We start from the raw sequence: 27367 nt of genomic DNA, 5'->3' as shown, positions 1-27367 counted from the left end.
CTCATGCAACACAAATACACATAAGATGACAAAAAACCCTGCATACACTGAAGTTTTTTTAATGTGTTTCCACTTTTGTACCATATAAAGGAGAGCTTTATGGTCCAGTATAGGCAAAAGGGGGTAAATTTGGTGGATGCCTGCACCTGAAGGGAGATTATCTTACGGTACCTCAAATGTACTTCAGAAAAATTAGCCATTTTTCTCAGCAAAGGAGGTCTGTGTGAGCCCAGTCAGCCCCAGCCTGCTGCTCTGACTGGTCCAGAATTTATAGACAGAATCTACAGGCAGGCAGAATCTTGTTCCACAGAATTTCAGATAGTTACTGAAGTGCAGCTACTTACAGGTCCTGCAATAGCTGAGGTTCCCCATGACAGGGAAATACTGAGATGGTACATTTGTTTCTATCCCAGTAGCGTGAAAATGCAAAACCTTTTCAGGTCTAGGAATAAAGTACACAGATTCAGAGATCCTATGTATTCCTCATCTCTTCCAGGACACTGAAGCTGCTCAAGTCCTCAAGGCTTTGTTTTTTAAAACGTAATCTCATGCAACTTTGGGTGCAGGTCAGGACATGAACTCCAGCTTAGCTAAGTCTATTCAACTCAAGGCATAGTTCAAATAGCAGGACACGCATCCTGGAAAGGACAGTGCTGGAACCAGGAAAATAACTTCACTGATGACTAAAGCTTGAGTCTTCAGGCAAAAAAAATGACCTTTGTCCTTTGGAACCCAAACAAAAAAATAAATCTTCCTTCACATTAGCGACATATAACAAATAAACTAAATAATAATAATGACCCTCTGTAATTATTTTTTTAATACTTTTTTTTTTTTACAGAATATTGTTTCCGGCATATCTCTGTACAAAAGAAAATAGTGGTTGGCAAACAGAAGGCTGATCTGAGAATCAAACACTTTCCTCCTCTGCTCCTTATAAAACTGATTTAGGCCTCTTTTAAACAGCTCTGAGACTCAGTACAGCTATGACTAAAAGCAAGTGTAAGAAATGAGTCATATCAAAATTTCCTTACTGATTGACTGTGAGTAGCCCACTTACTCAACCAGTCTAACACATTATTATTTTTAAAAGGGCCGACAGGGACAAGTGCTGCACTCTGTTAGGATTTGCCATGTTTATGCTGATAAAACCCCTCCAGCTAAGTCTAAGACTTGGAATTTCTTGGTTCTTGCCAGTAGCGCTGTCAGCCCAAGCATACTCGGTCACCAGCGTAGACAACAGCCATAAACAGTATCCTGGAGCAATGTGGAGAGTCAGAAGTCAGCCAAGGAGCAGGGGACTATTTGGTCTAAATACACCATGTCAAGTTCATCTCAATCTACATGGGAAGCCACAAAGGGCTTCAAGCTTCCAGACACAAGGCTGTAACAGAGGCGTCTGCTCTTGCTGTCTTTCACCACAAACATCCCCAAAAAGCACACCCCTGCCAGCTGGGGCCGGTGACAAAGGCTCTTGCATAATTGCCCATACTGTCAGCTGCTGAGCAGTGCTAAGGGATGAGCACAGCACTATACAACACCGCACTGAAACACTGCTTATCCTGGCCTGAGCATTCAAGGAGTAAGGACAGAAGAGACACCGTGCAGCCCAAGCTCCCCGATATACTCCCTGGTACAACCTGTCACCTTAAGTCCTGAGCCCTAGAGAAAATACACGGGCTGCAGCACTCAACCGAAAGAAGGTGTGCTACCAGAACAACATGATCAGAGACATTAGAACACCTTGCGTTAGCCAGAACATATAAAACAGTGTGTTTGCCATGCCACCTCAACGGTTGAGCCTTCGCTATGCCAAGTCAACGTGATAAACCTGTACTTAACAGGCATTTCTTTAAAGGCTTCAAATTGTGCCATAGAGAAAATGGTGAAAGGGTGGTCAATTCATACAGGATAGTTGCACTTGCCCATGACACAGTCAATTAGACTAAATGAGGCTACTGCACAGTGATGGCGCTTGACAAGAAGCAAAGGAAATTGTTCAGGCAGTCCCAACAGAAACTCAGTATTATTAACAGGGACTTGCTATAGCTGACATCTACTGTATTAGAGGAAATCCCCAGTGCTTTAGTGTGTGGGTGAGATACTCACTTCTGGTTAAATGAGGCAATCTGGCCAATAAACTTTGGCAGTTTTTCTTAGTTGGCCATAAGCAGGGAAAAATTAAGAATCAGATGTCAGGAGAGAAATCAGTCCATTTGAACTACTGACCCTATGACAAAAAGTCTAGACTTTCATTGTCTCCAGTGTTTAAAGTTTATTAAGCCAATGAACATAACCCAATGGCTAAAAAGAAAAAAGGTCAAGTCTTTGACTATGTCTGGAAGAGTTCTCAGTGAATATCTCCTCTTCCTTCCTTTTCTTTCTCCTGTTTTTAGATTTTGAAAGAGGGAGGTCGACTTACAGGCTAGAAAATGTATTTTTCTTTAGCCTTTTCTCTATTGCCATGAATCTATGTGGAAACTGGCTGAAGATAAGAATCTCTTATTCACAGACAAGAAGGTTGAATTTGGTAGACTGATTTCTGACATGGTAACAATTGCCAATCAAAAATATTCAGACAGCTCGTTTTTACAAAAATCTCTAGAGATTCAAAAATTTTCATACATTTTAACACAGGAAACAATTCAGCAGAAAATTTGCAGCTAGAAGACACCATAACTTATTCTCCTCTATACAGTGCTTCAATGACTCCCATGAAAAGTGAAAACAATAACACAGGGAACAAGAAGTGAGAGACCATCAGAGTTACTTATCAATCAAAGAAGAAATACACAGCCATGAAGCCTTTGGCAGCAATGTGCACAGATACACCCAGAAAACAAGGAGAGGAGATCACAAAAAGTGTGCTAAATTGAAAAGCAGCTAAAAAGATATGGCATTCATAACCAATGTCTGAACAAACTTTACCTGCTCCTGGCCTGAGTGCTACTACACAGGCAGATATTTGCAGACAGGTAACTGAATTTCCAAATGTTCTACCCCACAAAACCCCACAAAAGGGCTCCAGGCTCCATTCTGTAGATAGTGGCTCTGTCTCACAACTACAGCCAAGAATATAAAAGAGGCTGTGTCTGGAGAGAACAGATTTCTATTTTAGGATGAGGCTTTCCTTAACATGGGGAATCCTTGCTACTCAAAAGCCTACTCAGCAATGAACATAACTGAGGGCATAGTTAGCTGGGAATCACTTCCCCTAGGTTTAAATGCAGGGCAAACATTCTCCATCAGCTGCTCTTATGCATGCTTACTCCTCCGAAGGAATTAACTTCTTACTTTTTCAAAATGTCACATTCAGATTCAATGCAAACTGTGAACTAGGCATGCACCCTATTATCTGCATACAGAGCATGTGTAGATTTGGCTTGGAGAAGCACACAGGCTTGTGCTTGCTTTCATGCTGTCTTTTCCAAGTACCCTCCTTAAGCTTTTCCTCAAGGCTAGGATAACTACACATTTGCAGTTTCTTAATGTTGACATTAGCCTGGGGCAGGTGGCAGGCATAACAGCCACCTCTGTGGTTAGATTTGTGACCCTTTAGGATTTCTTTTAATTTAATTACAATTGTAATCCCTAAGGATTGCACTTGCAAGTTCAGCTTCCCAGGACCCAGAAGTCTGGGGGAAGGAGGCTGCAGAAGCATGGGTTTTCTTGCAGGTGCAGTTGGAAGTGCCTCTGTGAAATAAACAGTTTTTTCCTCGAATACTGGAGCTCTGAATGATTTCTGAACACCACAAATATTGGCATGCTGCCTACTGCTTCCAATTAGCTTCTAATTACACAGTGTAATGTATGGAATATAATACAGGAGGCAAATTTGTCCATTAATATGAATGTGATGAGACTACAGAGAACGTGTCTGTATGGGCTGCTAAACTGACTTGAGAATGATTGATTGTCTTCATTTCAGTTTTATTCCCAGTGTTCGGTGTTGCTTGGTTTGGGGTTTCGAATTTAATAAGATTTGCATCTAGAATATTAGAGCTGAAAGCTTTCATCTCATCTGGATTTCCTGGAATTAGTTTAAGAATTTTAAATAAAAGATGAGGCAGGGGAGGAGGGCAAGGAAGACCCTAAACATTCAATACTAGAGCTGTACTATTGTGAAGGATTCTGAGAAAGATGTGTGAAAGTTGAGCAAGCAGACAGATACAGTGTCTGCTAAAAAAAATACCATGCCCAAGTCCATGGACCCTCATAACAGTAAAAATGCATGGACAAAACAAAACAGTTAATTGCATATTTTTAAACAGAAAGAAAAATTCTGGAAGAGATAAAAAAGAGTAGCCTTCTACTGCCATAGTTCCCTATGGGAATTCAGGAAAGAGAACGTGCAATCCAGGGGCTGAGTTGCACAATCAGGTCTCTGTATCTTAACCAGTTATCACGTTCAGCTGGGCCAGCAATCGATGGATGCTCAGTCCTAGCCCTAGGTCACTTCACACACAGGGGACAGTAAAAATTCCAGGAAGTCCCTGAGTCACAAGGGATGGGAGCCTGGGGGAAAGGAAGCAGAGATAATCCTGGACCTTCTGGTCCTGCAGGCGCTGGATGGCCAGGGCCACCTCCCTGCCCCATACAGCTCCAAGCACACTGGCCTGCAGGCCGATGGCTCAGCGGTGTGGAGGGCAGGGTGGATGAAAGACCCCCGAAAGAGCTGCCTGCAAGGCTGTCCCCCAGCTGCACAGCCTTCCTGCCTGCCCTCACCTGCCCAGTCAGAGCCCCCTAGTCGTACCCAGGGCCACGTCCTCCGCCAGGTTCTCTACGAGGTGAATCGTTGCTGGGATGGAGGTGGGGACAGCTTCGTCCCCTTGCCTTGCGCCAGTGGCACTGCTCCCCCTGAGGGGCAGCCAGGCAGAGGGCTAACTCCCAGGCCTGGCTGCAGCTGGGCCTGCTGGGTGCTCAGACCCACACCGCAGCCCGCTCCCATCCCGCTGCCACTCAGGCTTTTTCAGTGAAGCGGTTTTTGTCCTGAAAGTGCTGGTTTGCCACACTCAGTCCTTCACATGGCTGCGAATGCGGCCCCGGGCGTGAGAAGGGGCTGGAAATAAACGCGTCACGGGAGGAGCGCGCACACGCGCGTCCCGCAGGGGCGAGGCGAGGGGCCGCTCACCGCCCTCCTCACGAGAACCAGCCACAGCGCCCCCCGCCGCCGACGGCCCCACGGACCCGCCCGGCCGCCACGGCGACGGCGCCGTCACCAGGCAACCGCGCCGGCGGGACGCGCTGTTGCCGTGGCGACCGCAGCGGCCACGCTAATGGCGCAGCGCGGAGGGCGGGAAGCGTGGGGCCTAACTGCGGGCCGGGCCCGGGCGTGGGGACAGCGGGGCAGCCGTGGGGCCTACCTGCGGGCCGGGCCCACAGTGCGGGCGCAGCACAAGCCTGATGCCAGCCCTCGCGGCTACGACACACAACAGCAGCCAGTGTCCAAAAGATGGTGGATGTAGGGTCCTTGCCTGAGCCACCTGCACCAGCCTCAGCCAGGCCGGGCGATGTGCTGCTGCTCTCCGGCCCTGCCACCACAGAGGCTACCACCCCAGCAGCCCTGAGCCCGGCAGAGCACCCTGCCTGCCCGGCCCCAGTGGGAGGCCAGGCCTCACAGAGGCAGAGGGAAGCCAGGCACAGGAGGAGAGGTGTTGGCATCCATGTTAGCGCCTGCATCACGTCCCTCAGAAAGGGCAGGTTCCCCCTTGGCTGGACCTAGCAGAGAGTTGGCACAAGTCAGTATTGCCCCTGGCTGGCATCTCACCCACCTGGCTACGGCAGTGGTTGCCTTCAGCTCCCTCTCCTTTCCCGTAAACAGCCTGCAGAGCCTGCTCTGAGCTCGCCTCCTTCCCTTCTCCCTCCATGCAAAGCATCCAAGGGGCTCAAGGGTCCCTCCAGGCTTCTCCATGCTTTCCTCTGTGAGTCTGCCAGCCCAGGAGCAGCACCAGCAGCTGGGCCCTCGGTGACCAAGTGTCCCACCACCAAGAAGGATTCCCCACCTACCTGTGGGGAATACACATACCTGAGCTTCGTCCTGCCAGCTCTGCCTCTGCCAAGCAGGACATCAGGAAGGGAAAGTGCCGTCTGCTGTGTGGAACAGCATCTGCAAGTAAATGCAGAAATAGCTCTTAAATAGTTTTTCTGGCAGAAAATCTGCAGATAGCAGAGATGAAGCAAAAACTGAAGTGACTTTACGGAAGTCACTGAAGAGATCAGTAACAGTCTGGAAATGGTTCTGTGTTTTCAAACGCTCTATCTATAGACATAGCAATCAAGTACTTAGGAGATTATGAATGGTAGGTGAGAGGGTGACATTTTTCTTTTAGAAAGAAAAACATTTTTTCCTTACCCATGCTACCCTTCAGAAGGTTATGCTGAGAAAGATCAATTCACTGATTTTTTTTCCTGCTGCCTTCTTTAAAAAAAAATGTTAAAATGGACAGAGAGGTTTTGGGTTTTTTCCCCTCTTCACCCAGTACTACTGAGTCTATTGAAAAGAATGAAGGCTTTGTCAATACACTCAGGGTTCAGACAGTAATAGGTTTTATTTGCAATCAAGTATTATCATCTTTACTTTAACGTTGAGGTGCATGGTTATTTACCTACCCATTGTGTGCAGAGACCTGATTTTATGTAGTCTAACTTTTATATTGGCTGCAGCAGTGCACACAGCTTCCTCATGTTTGAGTTTCTCTTCCTACCTTTTTCTCTCCTCCCAAGCAAAGCAAATACATTCAAGACAACACCTTGCGCGCCCTGTATTCCTGTAGCAGCAGGCAAGGTGAGGAAGGATTTTTCTTTTTGTTGCATCACTCACAGGTCACTACTGACATAGTCTGTGCAATTTATTATGGCTGTAACATAGCTGTCTGCAAGACATACCATGACTACAGTCAGGGCATGTCCTTGCAGGTCATCTATACTCCTGTACTAATATCAAAAGGTGCTGTGGGAAATCTTTCCTGTGCGTCTTTTTCCTTTGACCACTGATATTACACTTGCATGGATGGCTGATGTGACGTTCCCATCTGTGCTTCCACTACCCTCGCTTACCCTCTCTTATCCCCAGTAGCATTAGTTCTGATAGACACTGATGTGAAAAGAGACCGTGGTCAGGAGTTAATGAATTTGATTGCAAAGAGATGCTTTCAAAAGGGGGCAGACATTCAGAGGAAGAAGAGAGCAATCACTCTGCAAGGGCTGAGCGCCTGCAGAGCAAAGGACAAGAGACACATGGGCCCTTTTGGCAATCTCAGTCAGCGTCTGTGCAGTCCAGCTTACACAGCTGGGCCCCGTTTATAATTCTGAAAGGATTTTTTTTTTTCCTTGGTTGGTCGGCTGGTTGTTTTACTTTCAGATCACTTAACAAACAGGAAATAAAGAGGACATCAAACAAAATGACAAACAGAGCTCCACACATTACACTGCTCAGCTGGGAAGCTCAGTGTGTCGCTTTGAGGGGTGGGAGTTCCAGGAGCTGTGCATCCCTAGCTGTGACCTGTTTTTTCTCAGCCTTTCCCTTTTATGCTATGACTATGAAAGGACTTTTTATTTCACCAGCATGGGGAATCCTTCATTTCAGCTGCCCAAAAGCCAGACCACTACTTAATTTAAAACATAAATGAAAAAAAAAAAAAAAAAAGAGAGCAAAAGAGAGTTAATGAGAGGACTACAGCCTTCATTGCCTCTGTGGACCAATATAGCAGGTCGTGCGAGGCAATTTTCAGCATACTGACAAAAAAAAAAGCGCGCCTATATTTTATTGTTCAGTTGCCAGAGTCACCAAATCTTTTAATGAACATTTTATTAGTTCTATATCAAAGACTTCACTTCAACAATGGCCTCTGGCCTCACAGCACTTCAAATCATGAAAAAAACCCAAACCTTGCTTGCCCACAGCATCAAATCAGCATGATTTAGCTAAAATTAAATATTTTTGATGGGGCAAATGATGCTTACCTAAGCCCAGTGCAAATCTCCAGCCTTCCACCTAGTGAGTGGTTTTTACCCTTCACTCTCATGTAGCACTACTCAGCCTGGAATGAGCAGGCACAAATCACTCCAGCCCATTTCAACTAAAAGAAGAGTGGCAGAGTTATTCTGATTTTATTTGGAGTTACTTTGATATCACAAAGATTCTCTGTCCAAGGCGCTACATCAGCAGGTGGAGCTTTTCCAGGTCCTGATTTTGAAGACTCTAGACAAAAAAAACCAGGGAAAGTTATTAAAAGTTTAGTTAGTGAATTCCCCAGTAACATTTTCCCCATGGAGGGAATGTTCTTCTGCTTATTTACCCAGAGAAGTATTTGATCAGTAGAGAATGGAACCACAGCTAGCTCAAGACTGACCAGCCCTGCCATAATGACAAATCACCTCTTTGAAAAAGATGTCTAGCATTATCATCTCATGCCACCAAGGGCAAAATGGTCCTTTCCATCTGCATCAAAGTCCAGCGTCTACATAACCTGCATCAACCTCCCACCAACATTCATGGGTATCCAGCCCGCAACAGGACGTGAAAACAGGGGGATTAAACACTCTCTTTTATGGAATTACTTCTGATTTCTATGCATGTATAGAGATATGTAGGAAATGGACTTATAGAGTGGAAAGAATACCTTGCTTTTTTGCAAAATAAATGCTGCTGTTCCCTCTCTATGTGTGAGCTGCATGGCTAGCGAAGCAGGAATACTCTGTGGAGCTCTTGCTAAGCACTAGCATTTATATTTCTGAGGGATGGCTGAAGCAGCCAGAAGGACTGTGCTACTGTTGCATTTAGGTGAGATTTGCAAGAGCCCAAACCAGCTGCAGGTAGTCTGAAGCCAGGATGGGGATCAGATTTAAGGATCTGGGTCCATCTTTGGTTGCTTTTGAAAGGATATTTCTCAAATAGACAGTGGAAATCCACACGAGCCAAGCATGTTTCCTCTGCACCCTTCCCACTCACCCAGCTTCATGTGGGCTCCTTCCGAGCAGTATGGTTGAATCCATGAAAGAGGAAGAGACTATACTCACACAACTCCCAGACCAACTAGAAGTGGGATGTGTCAGAAACATCACAAAAGGTCTGTTCCGAGGATATCTCAACAGTTCCACAAGTTCCTATTGCTCAGTTACATTTCAGACAGACAGCATGGAATATGCAATAATATTAACGAAAGTAGGTGGCACAAACTCTCCCTGTCCACTGTACATTCAGCAGCCAGCCATCTACCTGCCCCATGGTACCACTGGGAGTCCACGTTAGACAACTACTTTCCCTTCTCCAGTTCTGTTTTCCCTGGTCTGAAACTAATGTCAGAGCATAAGCACATTTGCAAATGCAGGGAAAAGCAGAGTGCATGGATATGTATTCTTTTCAGACTCCTGTTGCCACATCTTTTGAGTTAGCTTTAAACTGCTATCATTAACCTGGAATTAAGTAAGCCGGCCCTATTACAAGTGCACCATCTTGGTCTATTAAATTTGCAAGTCTATACTTAACATTGTTGCTCAGTCATAAATATCTCTCTGTATTTATATTTTAAACACATAAACCATAATTCACCATGGCAGGAATGACAATATTCAGCATCACCAGAGCTAAAGGCAGAGCAGAGTGTGATGCCAGGCATTAGCCACCTCTTCCACCTGACCCTGCACCACAGCATTTGGAGCCAGAATCTGTGACAAGCTTTTCTAAACTACTTCTGAGCAGTAAATATGTTAACAGCACCTCATCGAAGAGATCCGAAAACACAGGCAAAACATGAGCCCAGAGTAAATACAGCACAACATCGCAGCAGGCAGGCAACAGAGAGTATTCATAGCCTTACCTGCGCTTACTAGTGACACTAGAAAACTTCAAGGGTGCTTTTGGAAGGTTTAGTACACCCCAGGTTGCCACACTGGTGTTTCCTTAGGCGTGCTCAGCTCTCGCTTTTCTAAACTCATGCTGACTTTACAATCCGGCTTCTTGTGAAGGTGGGCAAGCCACCCGGGTATGAGCAAAAGCAGGCTTCACCTCACTGTATAAGATGTGTGACCTCTGTAGAACAAGAATATGACAAAGATTTCTGAAAAGGCTTTGATATGCTGCTCCATCCTCATGGCAAGCTGACTGGAGCTATACCTAAGCAGGCAGTCTTGCCTTACAATCCATTGTGTGCTCCAGGCAAGTTATCTGTCAGACCTTCCTCACATTTGCAACATCTTTGAGAGATTCTGCAGCACTCAGGCTAGTAACGAAGGCAAGGGAATCAGGATCAGAACAATAATAAATCTGAGAAAGAGATCCTCAGCGTTTGTCACAGGCTTAATGAGCCATAATAGGTGCTACAGAAAGCGTTGAAGTTAGAGATCACAGAACACAGTGCTGATCTACCCAGTAAGTTATATGTAATATTTAATGGCCTAAAGATCTATAATTTAAGCTCGCAGATCTATATCATCATGAATAATTTTTTACAAGGTTTTGACTAAGCACCCAAACCTGTCATCGGCATATATAATGGACAAAATCACATTATACCACAGCATACCTTCCACGTGAAGGGTATTTGACTTAAACGTAGCCAAACCTGAACCCTGAGCTCACTACGGTAGCCCAGTTTTAGGTTTGAATCTGATGAAGATTTCTTCATGTAAGAAACCCCCTTGAAATCAATGGAGTTACTTGCAGGTAAAGAAATCAGTACAGAAGGATGCTTAATTTGCTGAAGCGCAGGACTGCGGTGCACACTCTGTGAATGTCCCCATCTTCACCATTTTCCATTCACAGGTTCAATGCCAAGTGGAACAATTGCAAGAATCTACAGGAAAAATAAAGCCAGCTCTCCAGTATGAGCCCTTGCTGGTATAGGTAAACTAATTAAATATAACTGACATTTCTTTGGCAGACAAAGCCCAAGAGTACAGAAATTCAAAGTCCTTTTGCTGGTCTGGCTTATTTCACTCAACAGATCTGCTAAACTTTATTAGCAAATGCACTTTTCCTACAGTAAAAGATGAGTCTACATAAGGACTGTTTTGTTGGCATAGCTATGCTGGCAAATCTCTTAAGCAGAGACTGATCCCAACAGAACTATAGATGAAGGCCAAAGTTCAGATTCATAAATCAGAAACCACTGGGTACCAGCTGAGACCTAGTAGCTGCCTGTGAGCATGCTTTTTCTTGCAGCAAAAGAAACTGGAGACAATAGCTTTAGCATCTTTTACTGTGGCTTAAATAGGCTTGTAGTTGCTGTGAACCACAAAAATGTTCACAGGCAACTTACTGCAGTGTTTTTGGTAGCTTGTTAAACCAAAGCGACGTGACCCAAGCACCTGCAGAGCAGCCGGGGCAGGGAATACTGATCTTCCCTCTTCTCATAACTGACACAGAAATGAAAGCTACACTGGTGCATACTGACACTGGCTGAAGTACATGTTCCATTTTCCATCGCTCAAGTTCTATTGAATCTTCATCTTTTATTGTGTTGGGTTTCTTAAGCCAGAGCTCTTGCAGGTTACATTTTGGTCTGATTTGTTCTGCTAAAGCTGATTATAACTCTCCAGGGACAGAGACCAAGTCTTCCCCAATGTTTACGTCTTACCCAGCACAGCGTAGACAATCAATAAATCAGAGATCATCTCAATAAAAATTTGTATACATTTCATTAAATCATTTAAGCGCATGTGTGAGTAACTGTATGAACAGCCTCCAAGTGGAGCACTGCGAAACTCCATAGCAACGCAAATGACATCAGGGAAAGGAAAGACAGCTTTTGAAAAATGGATAGCGGAGAGGTCATGCTTTCAGCCACACTCAATCACTCGGTGTTCAGCGTAAAATGTGTTGTTTGTTCCCCCAACTGGTGAAGAACTGAATAGACAGGAGGCAATTTAAATGGGGGGTGATTCTCTAACTCCATATTGATGCCATTTTTAAACACCTAATTGCTTCCCATTGGGTTCTTAACCTGTGATAACTCAGGGAGAAATTCTGGGCAGGGCGTTGGCTGGCTGCTATTTGAAGCAATGATTAGGACAACCAGTAATGATGGTCGGAGTCTGCACAACAGGGACTCGGCTCTGGTCACCTCAGAAAAGGCTCACCCAGGAAAACACTCAGTAGAGCCGACTGAAGAATCCTCCAGGCATTTTAAAGAGTGCTTATTACTTTTAATATCTGCACTTCAGATTTTCCTGTCATTACTATTATTATTCCTCTCCTTTAACAAGTAGAAAAGGGCAGGGAAGAGCTAAGATACTTCCTGATGTATTTTGTTTCCCTTTACATAAACCTGTAAACATTTCCAAAGATGCTCCATGTTTTGTTTTCAATACACATCACCCATGTCATTTCCTCTCAGAAGCATATTTGTGGGAATGTTCAACCAGTTCTTGTATTGACATTCAGAACAGACAGCTTCCGATTCCAAATTAAAGCAGTCAATAACCAGCACCTCTGCACATGACCAGGCCTCATCAATGTGTGGGAGAAACTTCTTTCACTCCTATAAATTCATATGCTTCTCTTCTGCAGGCTGTGATATTTTTCCTAGACTACTGATGTCCCTTACAGGTATTGTTTTGCCCTGATGCAGAGCTATATCACTAAAAAAAACCCCAGAGTACAGATTAAGTCACGGTGGCAAGACATTTTTTTCTGGTGCTCATTTTGCCTCAGAACAAACAAGTCTGTAGTAGCACAAGTGAGTCCTTAGGACTGATTTCACCTGTGCTAATGGAGTCTGTAAGTACAACTGTAACAGCAAACCCAAATAGCTCTTTTAACACCTGTCATCTGGATGCAAAGATTCAACTCCAGGGTGTTCAAATAGCAATTGTTTCCAAGTGGCTTGGCCAAGATCCACACAGATATCAACTTGTGCGATCCTCAGTCCATCAGCAAAGCTGATCTACTCGCTCACAAGAGCAAACAGCCCAAAAATCACAGAACTCCACGCAGCAGCGTACTCTTGCCAGGCAAGAGCTTGCCCCTCCCTTCCTCTTGCTCTCTATTGATGTTAAAAGAGCACTTACTACCTTAAAACGTGAGTACCAGAAAAGAGAAACAGCATGCTGGATCTGAAGTTGAAAGGCTATCGTTAAGTTTGTAGATGGAGTTTAATGTTTCTGTTGTTCCGTGGAATGTCAAAGGAAGGAATGTGAGGTCATTAGACCATAATTTTTTGATTATTGACAGGTCTCTGACTACAAAACCCCAAGATTATTTTGGTATGCTACCTGGTTTTGTTCAGTAAGATTCTAGATTAGTTATATATTAGTATCAGTTTCTTTGTAAGAAGATTCCTTCGGGGGATGGGGGGAAATGAACTCACTTCAACTTTGAAATTCCTGAGTGGGTTTTTTTTAAGCCTTTTATACAACAAATGCAGAGGAGGAAAGGTCTTTGGTGCTCATAGGATGTGAAGGTAACCTTCAGAATACAAGTCAAATATAACCTATGCAGTAACATCTACCTGAGCTGCCAAAGAGCTTGAAGCAATAACACATGAACAACTGTCCAGTTCTGCTTCTATAATAAGAGTCCACACCAACCATTTCAGTGCTAACAAAGACCTGTAAAGGGAACCAGGTTGTTACTCCACACATCTGTAAAATACACCGTTGTCCACCTCAAATACTGAAAAATGTCCCACGTCAATTCCACTTCCCCCAAAAGACAAACAACCAGGTAAAAATTATGAAATTAAATGCTTGGGGGTATTGCGTTATGGCTTTATAATTTCAATTCTCTCATGTACATTGAGGTCAAAGTTTTAGGCTTTTATCCACATTCAGAAATGTAATAAAAAAATATTAAAGTTGTCTTGTAGCCATTTGGCTTTTAAGGGTGGGGAGAAATACATCACTCCCAAGCTCACAGTTAACTTCTGAGACAGCTGACAAGGTCAGCAACTGAATGTGACCAGCATCTCTTTTTGGGTGCTGAGGACAGGTGATTCTTGGGTTCTGAATCAAGCTGACAGATCACCATCACTTCAGCATATGCTAAACCGGGCCCCAAAAGCTTAAGGAAGGAAGTTGAGGAGATTTTGAATGCACAGGTTCATTTATTCATCTACTCTGCTAAAGACTCACCCCCAGTCTACTAAAGATGAAATCATTAATGTAAGTTATCACCTCCTTCTTGATATCAAAGGACCTCATCCTTGTTACCATGTATTTATGTTACTGAAAACCAACGACAAATACATGCTGTGCGAATAAAGCCAAAACTTCAGTCCTGATAACCAATGCAGGAGAAAATACAATTGACACAATATGAAAAAGAACCACCCCATGAGTCTGCACTTATAAGAGGATGCAGAAAAGAAGCCCATTTCCAAGCTTACTTCAATGAGAGGAAAAAATCAAGGCTATTAAAATACAGATTGAACCTCTTGGCCCCTCAGGCCAAGAGAATGAATGCCAGAATGAAATAGCAAAAGCAAGAATGTCAGCAACGAGAGCCATATTACAGCCCTGCTTTTAAGGGCAAGCTTTGATCCTATGCCGGCTGTGGGGAGATGAGAGGGCAGAGTGGTGTTCCCATTTCTGAGGCATGACACTCTGCAAGCCTCCTTTGCTCTGAGCAACCTCTGGATTTGTGTCAAGCACAACCCACTGCCATGCTCAGGACAAGGAACAGAACCGTACAAGTTTCCCACTATCCTCCCCCGATCTGCCCTTGTCCTCAGAGAGGCTCTTGAATCCGTAAACATAAGCAAAATCAAGACAGTCCTTTTGGCTCCTCTGCAAGATTTCCCCCAAGTCAGAGCCTGGTTTAATTTCCTTCACAATAACATAATATACATTTCTGCCCCTAGTTACTATGAAGCACAGGGAAGGGAGAGACGGGAAGAGCAAGTCTTCATAGAAGCATTGCTCTGAGCAATGTTCCTCACTGCGCTGGCATACGCTGCCCTTCTGTGGCATCAGACCTTCATTAAGTCAAAAGGCTTGGCTGTGCTCTCTAGGTTGTTAATAAAGCGTGCTGCGTAGAACTATGGAGTCCTACTCCAGGCACAACCCCTACTACAAGCTCATCCTTATTGAATTCAATTCAACTGTACTTACATTTTGTTTGCACAAGGACTTCCACAATTTCAGAGAACAAAACTTGCGTAGCATTAACAGCTCATTGTGACTGTCTTTTTGTTCTCCTGAGTTATCCAAGTTCAAGCTGGACAAACTTGAGAGACAATCTATCTGGTTGCAAACCATTGTATGCGCTCCATTGGAACAACTCCCAGTGGAAAAATTTTAGCTGCGATTCAACTGCCTGTTGAAATTTTGCCTTGATTTTATGGCCAAAAATATGAAGGAGCCAAGCTCTTCTATTTTTCCACAAAGGCTCCTTACCACTGGGATTATTCTCATCATTACAACAATAACAGCAGTGTAGTAAAGAACCTCGAGTCTCGCAAAAAGCTGGTTTGGGCTAACCATCTTTCAGCCAGAGTGGAGAGGTCTCATGCAGAACACTGTGTTCCTGTCCCTGTCCTTACTGGCGTTGTGCATTCCTCCTGCCAAGCCTTTGCAGAATACCTTGAAGAGAAGCTAGCAAATGGCCAGACTAGTCATCATCCCACAGAGCTTGTCCTGCCCACTCCCTCCCATACCAATCTTGCAGCAGCGTGGGGGCCGTTGGCTTCTTGTCGGGCCCCTTGCACCAAGGCTATGCTCACAGCAAGAGCTGAATTTTGCCTCAAGCACCAGCTCTAACTAAAAAGGAAAGTAAAAAGCACATTATCCTGCTGTTTCACAGGGAACCAAAGTTAGCACAACATATCATCTCAAGATGAAGTGTTTGCTACCATTGGATCCATCCATCTTCTCTGGGAGGAGTCATTTTTGCCAGCCTTACTTGTGTTGGTAAAGGGGCAGCAAAGAGTCTTTTATCTGAAAGCACGTTTCCCCGGAGATCAAAAGTATATTCTTTAGTTTTCAAATCTTCCCTCTTTATCCTCACAGTTCCCATATACGGGAAAAAAATGGCAAAATGTTAGTGAGAGTATATATAAATCACACCAACCACTGATCCTCTTATCCAGTAACCATAACACATCATACATTGAAAGTCTTTCTCTGAGAGAATAAAATAAATTACATTTTGCTTGCCAGCATACTGAACCTTATGTTGGTTATTGTAAATTACTGAAAGCACAAAGGTATAGTCTTTGTGCGCTCTTCTTCGAACATGGAATGTGAACATCAAAGAAGGCAGTTATCAGAAACTGCCCTTTCTCTGCCTCTGCCTTTGACAATAGGCTGATCTTCTCCCATGCTATCAACTTAACTATCAAGTTAAAAGAAACAGAATTGGACAAACAATTTGAAAAAAACACTTGCTACCAAAGATAATAAATTATCTTTGTTATAAATATCACTATAACTAAATATTTTGGCATTAAAATAATTAATTATAGGATAAAAGCTTAAACAGAGCTAGTAAAAAGAGGTGAAGAAAATTATACATTCCCTATAAAAGTTCTTGTAATATTAATGTTTTTGAAAAATTTATCACCTCTGAAGTTGATCAAAAGAATCAGTACTATCATCAAAATTCCACTTTTAAGCAGTAAAAGATCATAATTTTGCATGTGAAAACATTAGTCAGTGCGAAATCATCCTACTTCAAGACAAATTTTTTCTTGGCCCATTTGTTGCCTGAGTCAAGGCAAACTTGGCTCTTACTCTAAAGAAGGGATAACAGACACGAACTCACCGAGTTGTTGTCAAGGGATTCTTCTAGAACAAAACTGCACTTTTTGCATTTTTCACTGCTAAAAACATGACAATCTGTCTCTTTCTCCCCAAGAAAAACACATTACGAACACCAGCGCCACGTGTGCTTGTCCCATTTAGACTTACAGATCTATTTTAGTTCCAGGGGTATCACAAAGCCGCTCACAGTTGAACCCCACCCCAAATTCTAGGACAATCTCAGAAATTATGATACTGTCTTGTACAAATTATGCTCAGGTGAGAAAGTAAAGCAACATGAAGTTACTATTTTTTGTCATAACAGGACAGAGGATAGCTGCAATTTTTTACTTCACACTAGTTTTTCCTGAGCAGCTGTATTTTTACTTGCAGGTTGCTTTGTCTTTTCCCAACAGATCGATTAGATTCAGTGCTAGCTGAGACTCTGTGTCATGTTACAACTTCGCCGTCTTTCAGGCAACTCATATGACTCATCAGCTCAGTAATTACAACAAATAAACCAAATTTCCCATCTGTGGCACTGTAAGTAGAGACCACTTAACATCGGCACCTACGGATGCTGCTTCTGCCATGCTGCAGAAATGACAAGAAGGAGGAACTGCGAGCCATCCTCACCTCACTGTGCAGAGCAGGAGTGGCCCCTGCTCTCCCCACAGAGGGGAGAGATGTGAAAGTCATTTAAATAACAAAAGAATGTCTCCTCTCCTTGTTAAGAATGGCATTTTAATTCCATTTCTCAGTTTTAAAATGCACCAAGATGACTTCGTTTTATAAGCACTCTGGAGCCTGAGGCACACATTTGTATTACAGTTGGGTGCTTTTATTGCATATTGTATTTTTAATTGTTCCTTAGAAGATTGAGCATTTTTCCTCCGAGAAATCTAATACATTATTATTATTTCTGCTTCCACGTTTATTTGGATCACTGTGGTGCATGTCAGCCACATGACTTGTGTGTATCTTTCTTTTTCCTCCCCTCTCAAAGGATTCTGTTGTTTCGATTATGCAATCATTTTGTTAATACCAGGACAGATGGCCACAATGAAAACACACAGGGTGCTCTTTCTGATAGATACTTGCCAATATCAACAGGAAAGAACAGAATTAAATTCATGAACTTTACAGAGAAAGCACAAGCTTGTTCTTGAGCAGGGAACAGCATAATGCTTTCATGTACACAGTAATAGCTGATGACAATCTATAGACATGCGGCTTGCAAGACTAGAACGATCCAAAATAGAGCCTGAAGTAACCCTTAAAGGGCTGCAATTAGCCTGTTTGCCTCAGATGGCACAAGGTCAGATTTGGAGAGGATGCAGTAGGGACCCAGTGCTTTGCTATCTCAGACACCCAAAAGGTTTCCAGACATCAAACCTAAATCACCCACCGCCCACTGCAGTTTAAGCCCATCATATCTCACTCTGCCCACTATTTATTCCCCTCCTTTTTCAGCAGCCTTCTACAGTCTGGAAATCTGTTTCTATATCTCCCTGCTGTCACCTCTAAACTAGGACAAACCAAGCACCTAGCAATTTAGCCTCCTGCCCCCACAGCAACACACCATCAATGCTTATTCAATAACTTCTGCACCGAGCCCATAACTTCTGGGGGAGCTCCAAGGCACACAGCTATTCGTGCGTGCCACACAGTACGGAGATAATCCACGTTTCAGCTTGAAGGCTTGCAGGTTTGGCTGCTAAACTCACCAGACTCCAGTTACCAAAAGGAAGTCTAACACATCTGGAAAATTTCCATCCTCCTGATACTGCCGGTTTCCCATGATGTCACTGTTTGTTCTCAACCAAGAGAGAGGCTCTTAGATGTCACTCAGTAACATCAGGAAATCCAGTTCCATCCTCACAGAAGGAACTTGTGGTGCAGAAGGTCACTAAAGAACAGGAAGATTTAATAACAGAATCCCCACCACCAGTTGAAAGTATGTCTTTTCCAAAGCCTGTAAAAAAGCTGGAAAAGTTAAAAACTCATGCTCCTGTTACCAGCAAAATTATTATATTAAATTGGGCACTGCTGATATGAGAACATCAAATCCACATTGAATATAAAAAGACAATCTTTGCTTTGTTAAACGTGGTCTCTGACATGGTCCACACCTGCTAACAGTTTGTCAGAGTTTGGTAAACCCAGAATTCTCAAAATAATTAACCAAAGCAAGGTGTGAGAAAAGAATTGGGCATCATCGCCAGAGAGCTCTGCTTTTCTTTAAACCAAGTGACAAAGACCAGACCCTGCTCAGGCCGATATTCCTCGTCTTTGCAATCAAAATGCAGACGTGTACAGTAAGCAGACACTCTACCAAAGCTTACACCTATATATGCTGTGAACCTAAACCTCGAGATGAAACATGATATTTCCAATACCTTGGAAGTGTCAAGAAGTGTATTTAATATAGATTTCTTTGATATTAAGCCTAGTGCTCACAAACACACTATGATACAGTATTTACTAATACGATTGTAGTGTTTTCAAGCAGAAATGGGTACTACGGATTTGGGTCTAACGGAAGTAAAACATCATTGCATAAATTCCTGCTATTGGTCATTTGGAGAACTGTCTTTGCCCTGAAACACAGATCTTAAAGGTTTTTCTTTTACTTTCTAGCAGTTAAGTGCAAAAAGCATCGATACTGAGGAGACTCTTCTTCAATTTCTTTATGAACTGGATCAGAATTTACACAAATAGTTTTGCAACTGCATTTCAAGAAAAAACCTTCAGCTGTAAATACAAAAGGCAAGCGGGGTGGTACCTGTGGAATGAGGGGATTCAAAACAAGAACCCCTTTGCGAACACGACCATCCTGCCCTGTGTACAAACGCCTCCAATTGAAACAAACAATTTTTAAAACAAGGGAGTATTTCTGTGGTCATCCAAGTGGCCCAATATTAACTAACGTCAGCTCTGCATGAAGCTGATCTTCTACTGGAGAAACATAACCGCTGGCTTTTGCTATCCAGAAGTAGGGTAGATTTTGGAGAACAAGCAGAGACCAACCTCTGGTAAGATACACGCAAGTGTCAGGGTTGATCAAAACCTTTCCTCCAAGAAAATAGGAACATTTTGATGGTTTCTACCAGGCCTGAAGGGAAGAAACAGACCTGCAAATAAAACTCTTGCAATATACGTATACATGAGTCCAAGTAAATATTGATAAATACTTCAGAATCTAAACAACATAGCAACGCATTTCAGGTACTCAAAAGAAACGATATATTGGAAATAAGTCAGGAAAATGTAATTTAATGTTATGGCAGACTTAAAGAACTGTGAAAAATCTAAGACTTCAATTTTTAGCTATTAAGCCAGCCATCCTGCAGTGACATCCCACTAGGCCACCAGCTCTGGGCTACAGCCATCACATGAAGCCTGGTGCTGCCGAACGCTGGGACAGTCCCTGCAGAAAGGGGTGCTCCTCGCTTCAGTTCTCTCTTCCAGAGTCACTCGGTCCCTGAATTTACACACATGGAAGCGGACATGGAGAGCAGGTCTGTCATCACGCATCCTCACCCAGTCCCACAATTGGAGAACAGCACTGATGCTCCCCGAGAAACCAGTGTTCTGAAAAGCTTCACTGAAAAAAAACGGGTCAGAATCAACACCCCAGACTCAGACAACTCTAGAGCAGAACATCATAGCTGTTGGAGACTGAGAGAATACCACTCATTTCATTTGCATGAGCAACTCCAAAGATTTCAATCGTACACACGAACACACCAATAAGAATTTACCACATGGCTGTGACACCGCTGCTGGTAGTAGAAGTGTATTTAATTTCCTGTAGTTCACACTGGAGTGTTTTGTCCCCCAAATCTATAAAGTGAAGCTTCCCATAAAGGTACTTGCTAGCACGGGGTCTCATCCCCCTTCAGGAAGTTATAAGTATGGAAAAATAAAGATGCATTTCCCACGTAAATTAAAATTGTTCTTATGATTGCAATATTTGTATCCCCAAGAGAAGAAGAGTGTTTGAGGTGGGTGGATAAACAAATATTCTAATCACATTCTGTTGAAAGCTGAAATTTCATTTCAACATCAGTTACATTTTTTTCTTTTTAATTTCTGCTCGTAGCCCAGTGGGATCTATAAAAAAAAAAACAACAAAAGCATGTCCTTGTAGCTGACTGCTTTTCGATCTGTGATGACTTATTTGCATGTTTATTTTCCTTGTTATAATGATTGGTTTAATATATTTTTCTTTTTTGTTACTGTTTTCACAGTGCATTTCAGGGAACGGCGTTCACTTGATTTCTAGCTGATGAGTGGTTAACCCAGGGGGAGTCAATCTGCAAATCCTACGAGCCAACTGGGTTACATTCACTCATGTTTCTAGTCCCACTGGCTATATTTTTACCACACTTCCAGTGCGGGTTCCAACTATGCATCTAGGAACACCAGCAGCGAGGAAGATGGTTTGAGATTCATACGTTTCTGCATACTGGCTCAAGACCATGCTGGTACAACACAGACCACAGTTTACAGCTGCTTTGGACATGCTGAGCCTGGATACGGCCCCACGTCCTCCTTATGAATCTGCCACTATCTCATCTTCATCAGGACAGTGAAGGACAGACAAGTTGGTTTTCCAGAAGGTACAAAACCCGTATACAACTGTGGGAAAGGTGAAAAATCTGGTTGTGGGCTACACAGCTTCCATGTGGCATGGAAGCTAAAAGCCTTGTCAGGCCAGCTGCGTGATGAAAAGACCACAGGGATGGTGCAAGACAACCGCCTATTTTCTGGCTCAGCCTCCCACAAAGTAGCTTAAGCATTTCTGTGCACTTCAGGGGAACTAAATGCAAAGGGTTTACACAAGACATTAGGAAAGTGTAGGAAGAGGTCTCAAAGCAATGTCAACATGCCTCTATTCCGGTCACTGCATTTACATGAAGAAAGCAGGGAAAGTGCTTATGGGTCAATTTAGGAACTTTAAAGTCCTTAAAGCAGCAGCTCTGGAATTGGCTTCTTATGCAATGGAGCTGTTTTAAATATCACCCATTTTGCATGGGCACATTGTCACTTCCTGCAGTGACATGTTAACAGAGCTTTTAGTGGCAGCAGAGGCAATCTTTGTAGTGCTTTAATATGATGCTATTCATTTATCAGATTTATGGACTAACCATGCAATTGCTTTGTGCTTTACAAAAAGCCATTACGTTTTGCCTTCATAGTGTTTTCCCCCTATAAGCCAATGATACCAAAAACACAAGAGGTCTTTAGTGGAGCCAGGTCCTGGATCAAAACTGGAGAGAAGTCAGCAAACAGAGAGGTGTAAAGGAACAGCAGGACATGGGGGATCAAGCGACACTATGGTTTATATTTCTGTAGTCTAGTCGGAGATGCCTGACTATCTGGTCAGCAACATCTACACCTGACAGAGCAGAAGAGAGCCCAAGGTGACAAAATCATTATGTTTCATGAAGCTAGGTAGCTAGTGAAAGATGGAAACCCTTTCACGCAACACCCCCATTAGCGCCCCAAGAGCAACACGAGCACAGCCTTCTCTTGGGCTTCAAAGGACCTACACCCAAGATACCATCCTGCTCAAAATCTCTCAGGAAAGGCTTCAGTTTGTCCTTAAACAGGAACTGTATGTTTTTAGAACAAATTTTTAAGAGGGCTCAAGCTTTTATAGAGACCGAGAGCAACATCAAGCAAAAAAAGCAAGATTTACAGGGTCTTGAATTGAAGAAACACCTGAAATAATGGCCGCAGGGAACAGGGAAATGTCAATAGCAAGAGCAGCAGACCAAGAACAGGAAGACCAAGAAAACAAGAGCAAGACCAAGACTACAGAAATGAACCGAGATAGAAGTATCCAAATCATCATAGGTGAGTGCGCAATATGAGTAAGTAACGCTAGGGCGACAGTTCACTCTGCATATTTACATTTATCTTCACTCTGTATTCACAGAGCTCTTTGAAATACAGGAGTAAACTTCTGGGAGGCTTAAAGGGATTTTGCCATCAAGCTAAAACAAACAAAACACTCCTGTCTGAGGAGGAGCAGTCGATAAGCTTAGTTACAAGAAATGTTTAAACCAGCTGTTACAAGGAAAAATCTCCATCTTGTCTTTCTTGTTAATTTTGGGTATATGAGAGTATTGGTGCCTCTCTAGCCAACTTCCTACTCCAGTTCCTGTGCTGTGGGGCTTGGTGTCCTAACAGCAGGAGAAAAAGAAACAGTTGAAAGACAGAAACACAACAAGGACAGGGAAAAAACAATTCAGAAGGCTGGTTCTGTTAATTCAGGCTGTCACTTCCATTCCAGTCACTTTCTTTGTGCTCTTACTCCTGGGGATTTTTAGCTGAAGCAGAGACTGGTGAGAGAAGGGCTTCAAGAAGGCAAAGACCAGCCTTGCAGGGAAAATATGGAGTTTCTGCTTTGAAACACACAGGAATGCTCAACATCAAACAACAAGACCACATGGACGTGTCCCAAATATTATCACATCACTGTATTACCAATATTCCAAAAAGTTTATTGCCTCTCCTCACTTCCACGGTTATCTCTGCCCTCCATGCTTCCAACATGGGCTAGTGGAAAAAATTAGCAATGCTTAAAATATTCCTGGTCCAGACAAGATATAGGAGAGCCTGAACTCAGATAATCCCTACTCAATGTTTTTGCATCTCATGAGCTGGCAATTACCTGAAATTTTAGATGATCCACCAAGCAAAGCCACAAGAGTTAATCTTTTGAGATTCATCCATCAATACAATGGATTCTTTACATAAGGAAGTTGAAGAGAAGGCAGAATAGGGGAAAAAAAAAAAGATCATATATAAGCAGAACCAAGAGAATCATAACTTGGCCACAGGTAAAAGTCCCTTTTTTACTTCTGTGAACAGACTTTCCAGCACTGACCACCTATAATATGCCCAGCTTCTACTGGACAGAAGGAGCACTTCCATTTTTCAAAATGGTGCTTAGGAGTATGAAGAAAAAAAAAAAAAATTAGTGGCCAAGTCACACATGAAGCTGATGGGAACTTTACATTCAGAAATATGGATGGGCTCCAAGCACACAGCCAGATTTCATTTCCCCTGCCCACGTTTGAGGTGTGGATAGTTAGCTCTTTTGTGAAAAAAACTGTCCAGTTAAAACACTAAGATTTGGAGGCAGTGCCTCCTGCAAAGTTTAAGGACATGCAGAACAAAATCTGGATTCAAGCCTGTGTAACAGCGGCCAAATTATTTACTAAGAAATTTTCTTTCCTTCATAACACCTCGCACACACGTTGCTTGAGCTGCTCACCCCGTGCTCCGCAATCCCAGTTATGTGCGGGCAGCCCCGCAGACCTTGCGCAGCCATTTTGCATTCTGGACACATTTGAAAGCTACAGTTATTAAAAGGCCTTTGATATCTTTCACAATAGCTTTCTCACATCCCCTTTTTGGGGGAGTGGAGGGAAAATTTCAATTTTTAAGGACACAACATTGTCTACCCACCACTGTCCTAGACATCACCTAGTAATTCTGTTTCCACACAACATATCGTGCATATTGGCATGATCTGATCGTTCTTTCCATGCGTTTTAAAGATCTGCTTTGTCTAGTACTGAGCTATGTCGTGGTTTCGGTTGGGATGAAGTTAACTTTTTTAATAGCAGCTGGTATAGTGCTATGTTTTGGGTTTGGGAGGAGAAATACTTTTGATGGTGCACTGATGTTTCGGGTTGTTGCTCAGCAGTCAAGGCCTTTTCTGCTCCTCATGCCTCCCTGCTAGCGAGCAGGCTGGGGTGCACAAGAGGTTGGGAGGGGACACAGCCGGGACAGCTGACCCAAACTGACCAAAGGGGTATTCCATACCATATAATGTCATGCTCAGCAAATAAAGCTGGGGGAAGAAGGAAGGGAGGGACATTCGGAGTTATGGCATTTTGTCTTCCCAAGTCACCATTACATGTGACAGAGCCCTGCTTTCCCAGAGATGGCTGAACAACTGCCTGCCCATGGGAGGCAGTGAATGAATTCCTTATTTTGCTTTGCTTGCATGCGCAGCTTTTGCTTTGCCTTTTAAACCATCTTTATCTCAAACCCATGAGGGTTTTTTAGTTTTTTTTCTCTTCCTTCTTTCTCCCAACTCTTCAGGGGGGCAGACTGGGAGGGTGACAAGGGAGCAAGTGGCTGCGTGGTTCTAGTTGGTGGCTGGGGTTAAACCACGACAAGATATCACAGACAAGCGTCACCTCCGTGACTGAAGAAAGGAAACAGTGCACAAAGTCAAGCGAGAGTAACATTCAGACTGACCCAATACTAACTGTCTTTTAAGGCATGCACCCAAAATGCACGCTCTTATTAACTGTTTACTAATCCCATCTCCATTTGAGATCTGTTTCAAAAGCTCTAAAAGTAAAGAAATACAGTAAAGTTCACATTTGACCAAGCAGAGCGTAAGAGTGTATGACGTTATTTTCTCCTCCAAATGGAAACTCTGGAAACAAATGTTAGAGCCCATCAAAACATTTTTGACAAAACACTTTTCATTAAATAAAATGTTATTTAATGACATTTTGATTTTAGTTAGGGTAGGTATCTGGGGTCTCAAGTGAAGTCACAAAGATCCCAAATTAAAAAAAAGAAGTCTGACCTTGGGAATCTGAAAATGGATGTTTTAATAGCTCTACTTCACAGACAGTGAAAGGTTTGATCGTGTTCCAGCAGGGAATTTCAAAACCTTAAAGGCTGTTGCAAGACAGAATTTCATGTTCCTCAGCCAGCTCTTGTTAGCATAGTCATAATAATCATAGTCAGAGATTTATGTATTGTCTTTTATCCCCATAGAACTTAAAGCAGTTTGCAAGTGATTGTGATCATAAAAAGCACGTACAAAACAATTGGGCTCACACTCCTCACTAAGCAAAAGAGGTTAGTCTGCACTGAAGCGTGACAGCTGTTGAAGAAAGCGCAGAGTTATGCTTTACGAATAAGTGTGAGGAAAACACAGCAACTAATTGAAGAGCAAAAGGGATTTAAGTAGGCAATTTATAATTATTATAACTGAATTTGGCTAGAAGATGAAAGCAAACAAGCAAGCAGTCTTGACTAAGAGGATGTGTAAAAACCTGTGCATCATCTGCTGTCTCAAGAAAGACTCCTTCCAGCTGCACTTGCCCCTGTAACCCCACAGTTTTAGTCCCTCAGCTAGGTACCATGTGTCTGGTTCCACCTGATACAGGAAAACCCAAGTCAGAGAGGTTTGTGCATACAGTTCATTAGAGTGTCTGGAGAAGTTACAACTTCACCATAAACCGCTTCTCTGAGACCACTGGAATGGAAGCGAAATGTCACAGTAGGTGTTTCCACATCTCTCATTTGCATTATACTGGTTTTGTGTTTTGTTTTTGGTTTATTTGGGTTTTTTTAATTGCAAATACCAATCTATTCAGTTCTCTACACAAAATTTGAGGCACAGCTGTCATACGTATAAAGTCAATCAGCAAAGAAGATGGAGCCAGTTGACATGATTCCAAATAGGGGGAAAAGGCATTTATCATTCACACAGCTTTAGAGGATCCACATGCCAGTCGTATCATTTGGGGCTTAAATTCATGGAATACTCTTGTGAGAGAGTATTACACTTTAGAGATTATTGTGTCAAAGAGCAAAGCGGAGAGAGCTCTGACAAGGAAGAAATTTCCAAGAACTTGCAGAGAGAGACAGGATTCAGCTGAACCCGCAGGTTCTGAAGGAGACCTTCTGCTCAGAGACAAACAACTACCTCTCTCAAAAGCAAAGACGAGAAACTTGGGAACAACTACATAGAGAAATACAGCGCTTATGCAAGGGCAAAGTGCTGCAAAGGAGACTGACAGGAACTTTGCCATTGTCATGAGAGAGATTACGATTGTGGGAGGTCATTATCACTGCAGTGACTGCTTGTGCACTGAAGGCAAAAGGGGCAAAAATAATAGCATAAAAGATTGCAGGATTGGTGAATGACATGCTGTATCTTCTGAATCTGTTTGAATTTATCAGCAATAAAGCTTTTTTTTTTTTTTTTGAAAGTGATTGGTAACCGGAATCCTTTCACATCAAGTTTAGTTGCATTTATAAAGTGACATGTAAGCCAATAAGTAAAAGCTACTAAAAAAGCCTAATCACATTTACATTCTAGCCTCTTTTTGTTGCTATACCAGAATAAAGGGGACAAACTAGCTAGGTGTGACCATCTCCTCAGTGTCCTCAACCAAAGGGGAATTTTATGGGAGATTTAAAAGCTTCCCAAATAGTGGAATGAGCCAGAGTCACTAGAGGGACAAAACGCCCCTCTTGCTCCCTCACAGACGCTGTCAGGTGCATCTTGGCAGGAACTGAGGCCTGAACCCCTAATAGTTCAGGGGCTGTGTCTGCTGTATCCCTTGCTGTGTGCAGTCTGGGCACAGAGGTAAGTCAGTTTGTCATGTTTTTGTTACAGCCTGCTTTGTTCAAACCTAGCCAGCAAAGTATACTCGGACTCACTCTAAACCTCATGCTAGAATAAGTCACACATCTGAAACAGAGCAAAAAAGAAAGAGTTGAAGCAAAGCCGAGTACTGACAGCACTGGTAATCTCTGAACCCAAGCAGGTTCAGTAGATGCGGACCACAATTAACGATAGGGAACGATTTCAAAATGGCAAAGCAACTTCAGTCAAAACGACGTGTACTCCAGG

The 27367-nt window shown here is 43.1% G+C and overlaps 1 long non-coding RNA gene across 2 annotated transcripts in view; it reads right to left on the bottom strand.

Moving 5' to 3' along the window:
- Nucleotides 1-6025: 6025 nt before the first annotated feature.
- The window catches only part of LOC141744946 (uncharacterized), a 65652-nt gene continuing 44310 nt past the window's right edge, over nt 6026-27367 (bottom strand). The window contains exons 3-5 of one of the 2 annotated variants that reach the window (XR_012587627.1): nt 8124-8200; nt 7963-8039; nt 6026-6106 (exon numbers count right to left, since the gene is read on the bottom strand). This is a non-coding gene — a long non-coding RNA (uncharacterized LOC141744946). Of the gene's footprint in view, nt 6107-7962; nt 8201-27367 lie in introns of both variants that reach the window. The other variant, XR_012587626.1, reaches the window with a different exon arrangement.

The sequence above is a fragment of the Larus michahellis genome, chromosome 6 (assembly GCF_964199755.1).
Source record: "Larus michahellis chromosome 6, bLarMic1.1, whole genome shotgun sequence".
NCBI classification, from domain to species: Eukaryota; Metazoa; Chordata; class Aves; order Charadriiformes; family Laridae; genus Larus; species Larus michahellis.
This window is presented reverse-complemented; position numbering and strand designations above follow the sequence as displayed.